This window comes from Octodon degus, unplaced genomic scaffold, assembly GCF_000260255.1.
Source record: "Octodon degus isolate 3935 unplaced genomic scaffold, OctDeg1.0 scaffold00083, whole genome shotgun sequence".
Classification (NCBI taxonomy): Eukaryota; Metazoa; Chordata; class Mammalia; order Rodentia; family Octodontidae; genus Octodon; species Octodon degus.
In genome coordinates, this window is record NW_004524659.1 from 2,583,610 (window position 1) to 2,591,227 (window position 7,618).

The window sequence follows — 7,618 nt, forward strand, 5'->3', positions numbered from 1 at the left end:
TTTTTTTGGTGGAACTGGGGATTGAACTCTGGCCCTTGCGCTTGCCAGGCAAGCACTTATTCTACTGAGCCATCTCCCCGGCCCAACTTACCTATTTCTAGTTGGACTATATGTTCCTTTTGTGGTTAAATTCCTAATGTATTCTAGGTGTTAATATATACAGTTTACAAATACTTTTTCCTGTTCTCGAGGTTTCTTCTTATCTTTGCTGAGCATTTTAGGGTCACATAATCCCATTTGTCAAGTTATTCTTTTGTTGTATGTGCTTTTGGATCTATATCATTAAAATTTTTTGCTTAGACCAACATACTGAAGTGTTTCCCCCATTTTTTCTAGTAGTTTCATAGCTAATGTCTTCCCCATCTTTGGTCCACCAAATGCATCATTCTCAGGCCGTAGAGTACTGCCCTTGTGCCTTCCCAATCTGTACCATTCTGTGTCTAATGAAGCCAGTCCATCACCATCGGCTCCAGCAGCATAATCTTGCTGTCTTATGGACAGGCACTAAGTCTTGCTGTCTTATGGACAGGCACTAAGTCTTCCAGGATCCACTGCGCACAGGAGCTGGTTTCAAAGAGTGGACAGGTCTGCCAGGCCACATGGTGCACACCTGTAACCCCTGCACTTGGGAAGCTGCGGCAGAGGGCTCACCACAATTTCAAGGCCAGCCTGGGCTACACAGTGAGGTTGCAGCCCACCTGAGCTCCATAGCAACACATTGCACGAACATCCTTGCCCTGCCACCCGTAACATGAACAGGTCTCAGCAGCAGAAGGCACAGCCTTACCCCAGAGCACTGAGGTCTGTGATTCTCCTTCTGAGGCTCACCACGCTCTCCATGGCAGGGTTGTCCTAGTAACTCCTGAACATCAGGACCCTAAACATCATCATGTGGCCGAAGCTTTGCCTGCAACGGGAAATGCACCTATTTATCTGCATACCACCTCAACCAGGGAAGAAGATGCTAATTAAAGTGAAGACACTGACCGGAAAGGAGACTGAGATTGACATTGAACCCACAGACAAGGTGGAGCGAATCAAGGAGCATGTCGAGGAGAAAGAGGGAATCCCGCCACAACAGCAGCGGCTCATCTATAGCGGCAAACAGATGAATGATGAGAAGACAGCAGCTGACTACAAGATTCTAGGTGGTTCTGTCCTCCACCTGGTGTTGGCTCTGAGAGGAGGAGGTGGTCTTAGGCAATGATGAGTCTTCCCTCCTCTGTTTTACCCTTCCCTGTCGTCATAGTGAAGTATTGATTCTGTCACTAGCTGGGACACATAAGCCATTACCTCCTGTCTTGACTGCCCTGTGTTGTGTATTTACTGATGGGAGACTGTGAGGACCCCAGGATGCAGTGTTCCTGGCCCAACGGGCCTTTGCTGGCTAGTGGGTTTTAGTCTGCACTCCTGTGCACTTCCCTCTTATGACTGTGTCCCTGATTGCCAATAAAATATTTCCTAGCCTTAAAAAAAAAATCACCATGTGGCAATCCTTGGATATTTCTTGGGTTAGCTCCTACCTTTGGTGTGCGTGTGTCTTTTTTGCTAGGTCATCTAGACTCTTTAGCATTCCTGTCACCAGGTCTGGGGAGCACAATGACATCAACAAGCCACTGATGTGCTGTTCAGAGTATGTGATGTGAGAGTAAAGTCTTAGAAGAGGGCTAGGGAGATAGCTTGGTGGTCTTAGCGCCTGCCCGGCAAGCACAAGGACCCAGGTTCAATCCCTGGTCCCACATGCTGAGTCAGTGACTGAAACCAAGCATGGTGGCACATGCCTGTAATCCCAGCACTGGGGAGGCTGACACAGGAGCATCACTACGAGTCCAAGCTGTGTAGCAAGACCCTGTACAAAATAAATAAAAGATTTTTTAAAATATATAAGTCTTAGAAGAAAATCAGTGGAGGGAAAGAAGGAGGAAGCAAGGTGTTTCCTTCATGACATGTGTAAAGTCACTTTAAGGGTGGATTCTGGTCCCCACCCCAGCGAAGTCCCATCCCCAGCCCCAGAAGAGTCCCATCCCCAGTCCCAGCAGCGTCCTGGTACATGGTACAGGGCTGTGTGAATTAACTGGTTCTGTAGATGGATGAACTCATAAGAGGAACTTTTCCCAAGCCATCAGGCAAGTTACCCATGGAAGGTAGCACCCTACAGTCTGAAGCAGAAACTTAGGAAATTGGAGTAGTATTGGTAAATTGGACAATGTCTCAGTGGGTAATCCATGATTTTGATCATTGAGTTGTGCTTATATAAGACATATCTTTGTTTTTAGGGGATTATTACTAGTACATTTAGGAAGAAATGGAAATTATATTTGTAACTTACTCTCAAATGTTTAGAAAAGAAAGTTGCCCATTTGTGTGTGTGTACGTGTGTGTGAGAAAAAGAGAGAGAGAGAGCAAGAGAGAGAGAGAGAGAGAGAGAGAGAGAGAGAGAGAGAGAGAATAAGAAATGGAGTAAGACTTCTAGGAAGATGGTAGCTCAACAAGCAGCAGAGAAAAGCCTCTCCAAGATTTGGTGTCCAGATGCTGGAATATAGCAACACAAGGAAAAGAAGAAGGAGGGCAGTGTGCCTCTAGGATCCAGGAAAAATGTGAAGTGAAAATTGAAAGACCTCAACAGAGAAGGAGTGGAAGGTGGTGCTTCCTCATGAGCCCTGACTCACACGTGGGAGGGGCAGCTCGAACCTGCAGATGCACAGTGGCGACTGGCGACCCCAGAGGCCTCCACCAGTAGAACAGAGCAACGGCACACTGCATTGCACCATCTGGTGAGTTACTCCAGTTTGAACTCCCCCAGGAGGGGGTGATTGGCCAGTAGCCATCTTAGAGGGAAGCCAAAAACTGAAGCCAAATTGTGAGGGAAGCTCAGAACTCAGAGCAGCTGTAGATTGACTCCATGTAGTAGCTCCCAGTGTCAAAGAGAGGCAGAACTGAGTTCAAATTGGCAGGAAGTCAAGTAACCACATTCAAGCCAGCAGGAGATTCCACAAGCAAACTCAGTGGACAATGAGGTGGAACAATCCAAAAACCACCTACCTGGGCTCTCTGAAGTGATAACAGTGAAAGTAACAAAGCAGATGAATGAGGCTCTAGAAAAAAATCAAATCAGAAATAATTTCTCAGACAGCTACAGACATGGTGACCATAATGAAAGACATGGTTAGTGACTCCAGGGAAGATACATTTTTTTTAAAAAAAACAAGGAACTTAAAAAATGGTGCAATTATAAGCACATAACATAGGAAAGAAATGGAATGGAACCTGAAAGAAGTGCATTAAACAGATATCCAGGAGATTAAAAATTCCACTGAAAATATATGAAGCAGGATGAGGCAATGTGAGGACAGGATTTTATTTTATTTTTTTTCCATAATTTTATTGAGAAACAAATAGCAATGAGACAGTTTCAAACCAAATTGGTAGGACAATTTCAATAGTTAACACATTGCATACATTCTTCCTAGTGGTTAATTGCTGTACAAGATGCGGACATGATATCCTATTTACAAACACCATTAGAACAAATCCCTTTGTTCATTAAGAGAATGTAAGAGGACAGGATTTTAGATATAGAAGACAGAATTTCAGCTAGCAGTCATGAAAAGATAGATTTCTTAAAAATAGCAAAGGACAACAAAAAGCCACTCAAACAGCTGTTAGATGATGCAAAGAAAAATAACATAAAATTGATTGTAGTTGAGGAAAAATCAGGAATAGCGCTATTCACAGAACTCATGGCAGAAAACTTCCCAAGTAGGGAAAAAGAATTTGACATACAGTAAGTGAGGCATATAGAAATCCAATTAGCCATGATCAAAAAATATCTACACCAAGAATACCATAGTCAAGATTCTAGAAAGTCAACACAAGAATAGAATAATATAAGTTATTAGAAAAAAAATCACCTATAAAGGAAAGCCCACCAGAATCATGGTAGATTGCTCTATACAAACCCTCAAGTCAAGAAGAGCCTGGGGTAAAGTATTTTAAGCACTAAAAGAAAACAACTTCCAACCCAGACTGATGTACCCAGGAAAATTCTTTCAAAATTGATGGAGAAATAAGTTACTTCCATGACTAAAAAAAAAAAAAAAATCTTAAAAGCTTGAAGAAATTCATAAATAACAAACCAGTACAACAAAATGGTCTCAAAAATATTCTATAAAGAGATAATAAGGACTATAACTCCATCAACCCCAACAGAATGAATTCACTGTGCAAGGAAAGCAAGTAAATGGGGCAGGGGATAACAACAGGAAAATAACACATCAAGGCTAATACATATCAGTTACAATGATCAATGTCTATCTTCTCAATTTATCAGTGAAAAGAAACAGGCTGATAGAATGGATTAAGAAGCAGGATCCAACAATATGCTGCACATGAGAAACACATTTAATTGAAAAAGAAACGTATAGGCTGAAAGTCAAAGGATGGAAAATAATACTCCATGTGAAAGGAACCCACAAGAAAGCAGGGGTAACTATTCCATTTGCAGATAAAATGGATTCCAAGCCAAGACTGATTAAGAAAGTCACTATATCTTTGTAGAAGGAACAATCCAAGAGGAAGAGTTAACAATCACAAATATATATGCACCAAATACAAGTGCATAAAACTACATAAGACATATATTAGCAGAAATTAAAAATCAAATAAGTGAAAATATAACTGTAATGGGGGAAACTCAATACCCCACTGACTGATACAAGTAGACAATACAACAGGACAAAAAATCAACAAAGAAATATCAGAACCAAACCAAACTCTTGAACAAATGGGCTGAGCAGATATTTAGAGTCTTCCACCCTACAACATCAGAATATACACTCTTCTGAGTTGCACACAGGATGTTCTACTAAATAGACCACATAGTAGCTCATAGGACATGCTTAAGTAAATGTAAAGGAATTGAAATCATCCCATGCATATTATCAGACCATGGTATAATGAAATTGGAAATCTATGGCAAAAGAAATAAAAAAGTACATAAACATACGGAAATTAAATAACCTCCTCCTGGACAACCAATAGGTTGCACATGAAATTAAGTAAGAAATTAGACAGCTTCTATAATGAAATGATAATGCCAATACAGCACACCATAACTTGTGGGAGGCAATGAAAGCAGGCTTCTGAGGGAAATTTACAGTGGTCAATTCCCATATCAGAAACACAGAGCAAGCTTAAATAAATAATCTAACATTCTATGGAAAACAGAGAAGAGGAAGTCAAACCCAAAGCTCATACAAAAGAGACTACTATAAAATCAGAGCAAAAATTAATACAATGGAGACTAAGAAAACAATACAAAAAAATCAATAAATCCAAGAGTTGATTCTTTGAAAGATTAAACAAAATTAATAAATCCTTAGCCAACTTTATCAATAAAAGGAAAGACTCAAATCCATGCAATGAGGAATGAAAAGGGTGAAAGTACAATAGATCTTGCAGAAATCCAGGAGGTAATCAATAGCTAGTTTGAGAACTTGTATTCTAATAAAATGGAAAACACAGAAGGAATAGGCATATTCCTAGATATATATGAATTATCAAAGCTAAATCAACAAGATATAAAAAATTCTAAATAATCCAATATCAGTCAATGAAATTGAAAATGTAATTAAAAACTTACAAATAAAAGTTCAGGCCCTGATGGATTTAGTACTAAATTCTACAGTTTAGAGAAGACCTAATGCTTTAACTTCTCAAACTCTTTAATGAAATTGAAAGCGAAGTAATACTCCCAAATGCATTCCTAGAATCAAGCATTGTCCTAATACCCAAACCAGAGAAAAATCCAACCAAAAAAGTAAACTACAGGCCAACCTCCCTAATGAATATAGAGGTAAATATCCTTAATAAGGTTCTTGGGGCCAGGGAGATAGCTCGGTAGCATAAGCACCTGCTTGGCAGGTGAAAGGTTCTGGGTTTCATTCATAGTACAAAAAAAAAGAAGAAAAGGTACCTGTAGTCAGGGTTTTCAAAGGAAACAATTCAATACAGGACACATAACTTATAGTATTTTTTTATAATAGTTACCCAGAGAGTTGAGTACAAAGGAGTGCAGGAAATTTAACTACACTCTAGAGACCAAAATAATCCATCTGAGGGCCTGGATCCCATCGCAATGTCCTGCCTTAGTCCAGCTAAAGATCTAGAGTCCATGACAATGGCACTCATGAGTCCAACTGGAGCCCAGAGCCCATGACAACGTCTCATGCAGGTCTGTTTCATGGATTTTCACTGGCAAGGTCCAAAGGTCAGTGGAGAAAGCTAGAAAATCTGTGCCAGTAGGATGTAGGATCTGTGTTATCAGGCTGAGGGATCTGCAGTGGAGCCAGGAAATCATACTCAGAGTAAGGATCAGAGCTCCTCTGAAAAGTACCACAGCCATCCTCAGCAACAGCAAGGTCTTGAGCTCCGCCAGCAATGGGAACAGCCGAGTTCATATCAGGAAAGCCAGTACAACAAGTTTCTCCAGGTCACTGAATAGCACATCATCTTCCCCTCTAGAGCCAGCAAGCAATGCTGAAAGTAGGAACCAGAGCTCCGCCAAAGTGAACAGGAGCCCTCCTTAGTGACAACAAAGCACTGAGATTCTTCAATGATATCAGGAAAGAGTAGATATCAGGAAAGCCGGCATAACAAGCTCCTCCAGGAGAACCAACAGCAAGCTCTCTTCCTCGCCAGTTCTCATTTTTATGTGATTGGCAACAATCCTCAGGTTGGCCTTCCACACCCAGCAGCATGCTGATTCGGTTCAACTGAGTGTTACAAGTTGACCACTAGTTGTCAGTCCACCATAGTACTAGCAAACAGAATGTAGCAAATAATCAGGAAGATGATGCACCACAACCAAGTAGGCTTCATCCCAAGGATGCAGGGATAATTCAACATAAACAAATCAGTAAATGTTAATTCCGCATACTAACAGAGACAAAGACAAAAGCCATATGATCTTCTCAACAGATGCAGAAAAAGCATTTGACAAAGTCCAACACTGATTCGTGATTTAAAAAGAAAGCTACAGAAAATTGGAATATATTGTTTTAATCTCAATCTGATAAAAGCTATCTATGACAAACCAACAGCCAAAATCGTACTAAATGGACAGAAACTAAAAGCTTTCATTCTAAAATCAGGAACAAGACGAGGCTGTCCACTGTCACCATTCTTATTAAATATAGTTCTGGAAACATTAGCCAGAGCATTTAAAGAAGAAAAAGGAATAAAAGGAATAAAGATAGGAAAAAAAAGTTAAATTATTATTTCCAGGTGACATGATATTCCACATAGAAGAGGCCTCAGTTTTCTGTGAAGAAAGAAAATAGAAATAGAACTGCAATACACTGAAAAAGGAAATTGAAGAGGATCTAAGAAAATTGAGAGGGAGCCGGTGAGATAGCTCAGCAGTCTAAAGTGCCTGCTTAGGCAAGCTTAGGGAAGCGCAGGGACCATGGTTCAATCCCTGGCACCACATGCCATGCCAACCTCACTAGCAGAGCTGGCTGAGCCAGTCACACAAAAAAAAAAACAAAGAAAGAAAGAAAGAAAGAAAGAAAGAAAGAAAGAAAGAAAGAAAGAAAGAGAAGAAAGAAAGAAAGAAAGA

At 40.5% G+C, this 7,618-nt stretch overlaps 1 pseudogene; it reads left to right on the forward strand.

The window, feature by feature from the left end:
* The first annotated feature begins 947 nt into the window (after positions 1 to 947).
* On the forward strand, positions 948 to 1,220 carry LOC101587716 (annotated as a pseudogene).
* The last annotated feature ends 6,398 nt before the right edge of the window (positions 1,221 to 7,618 follow it).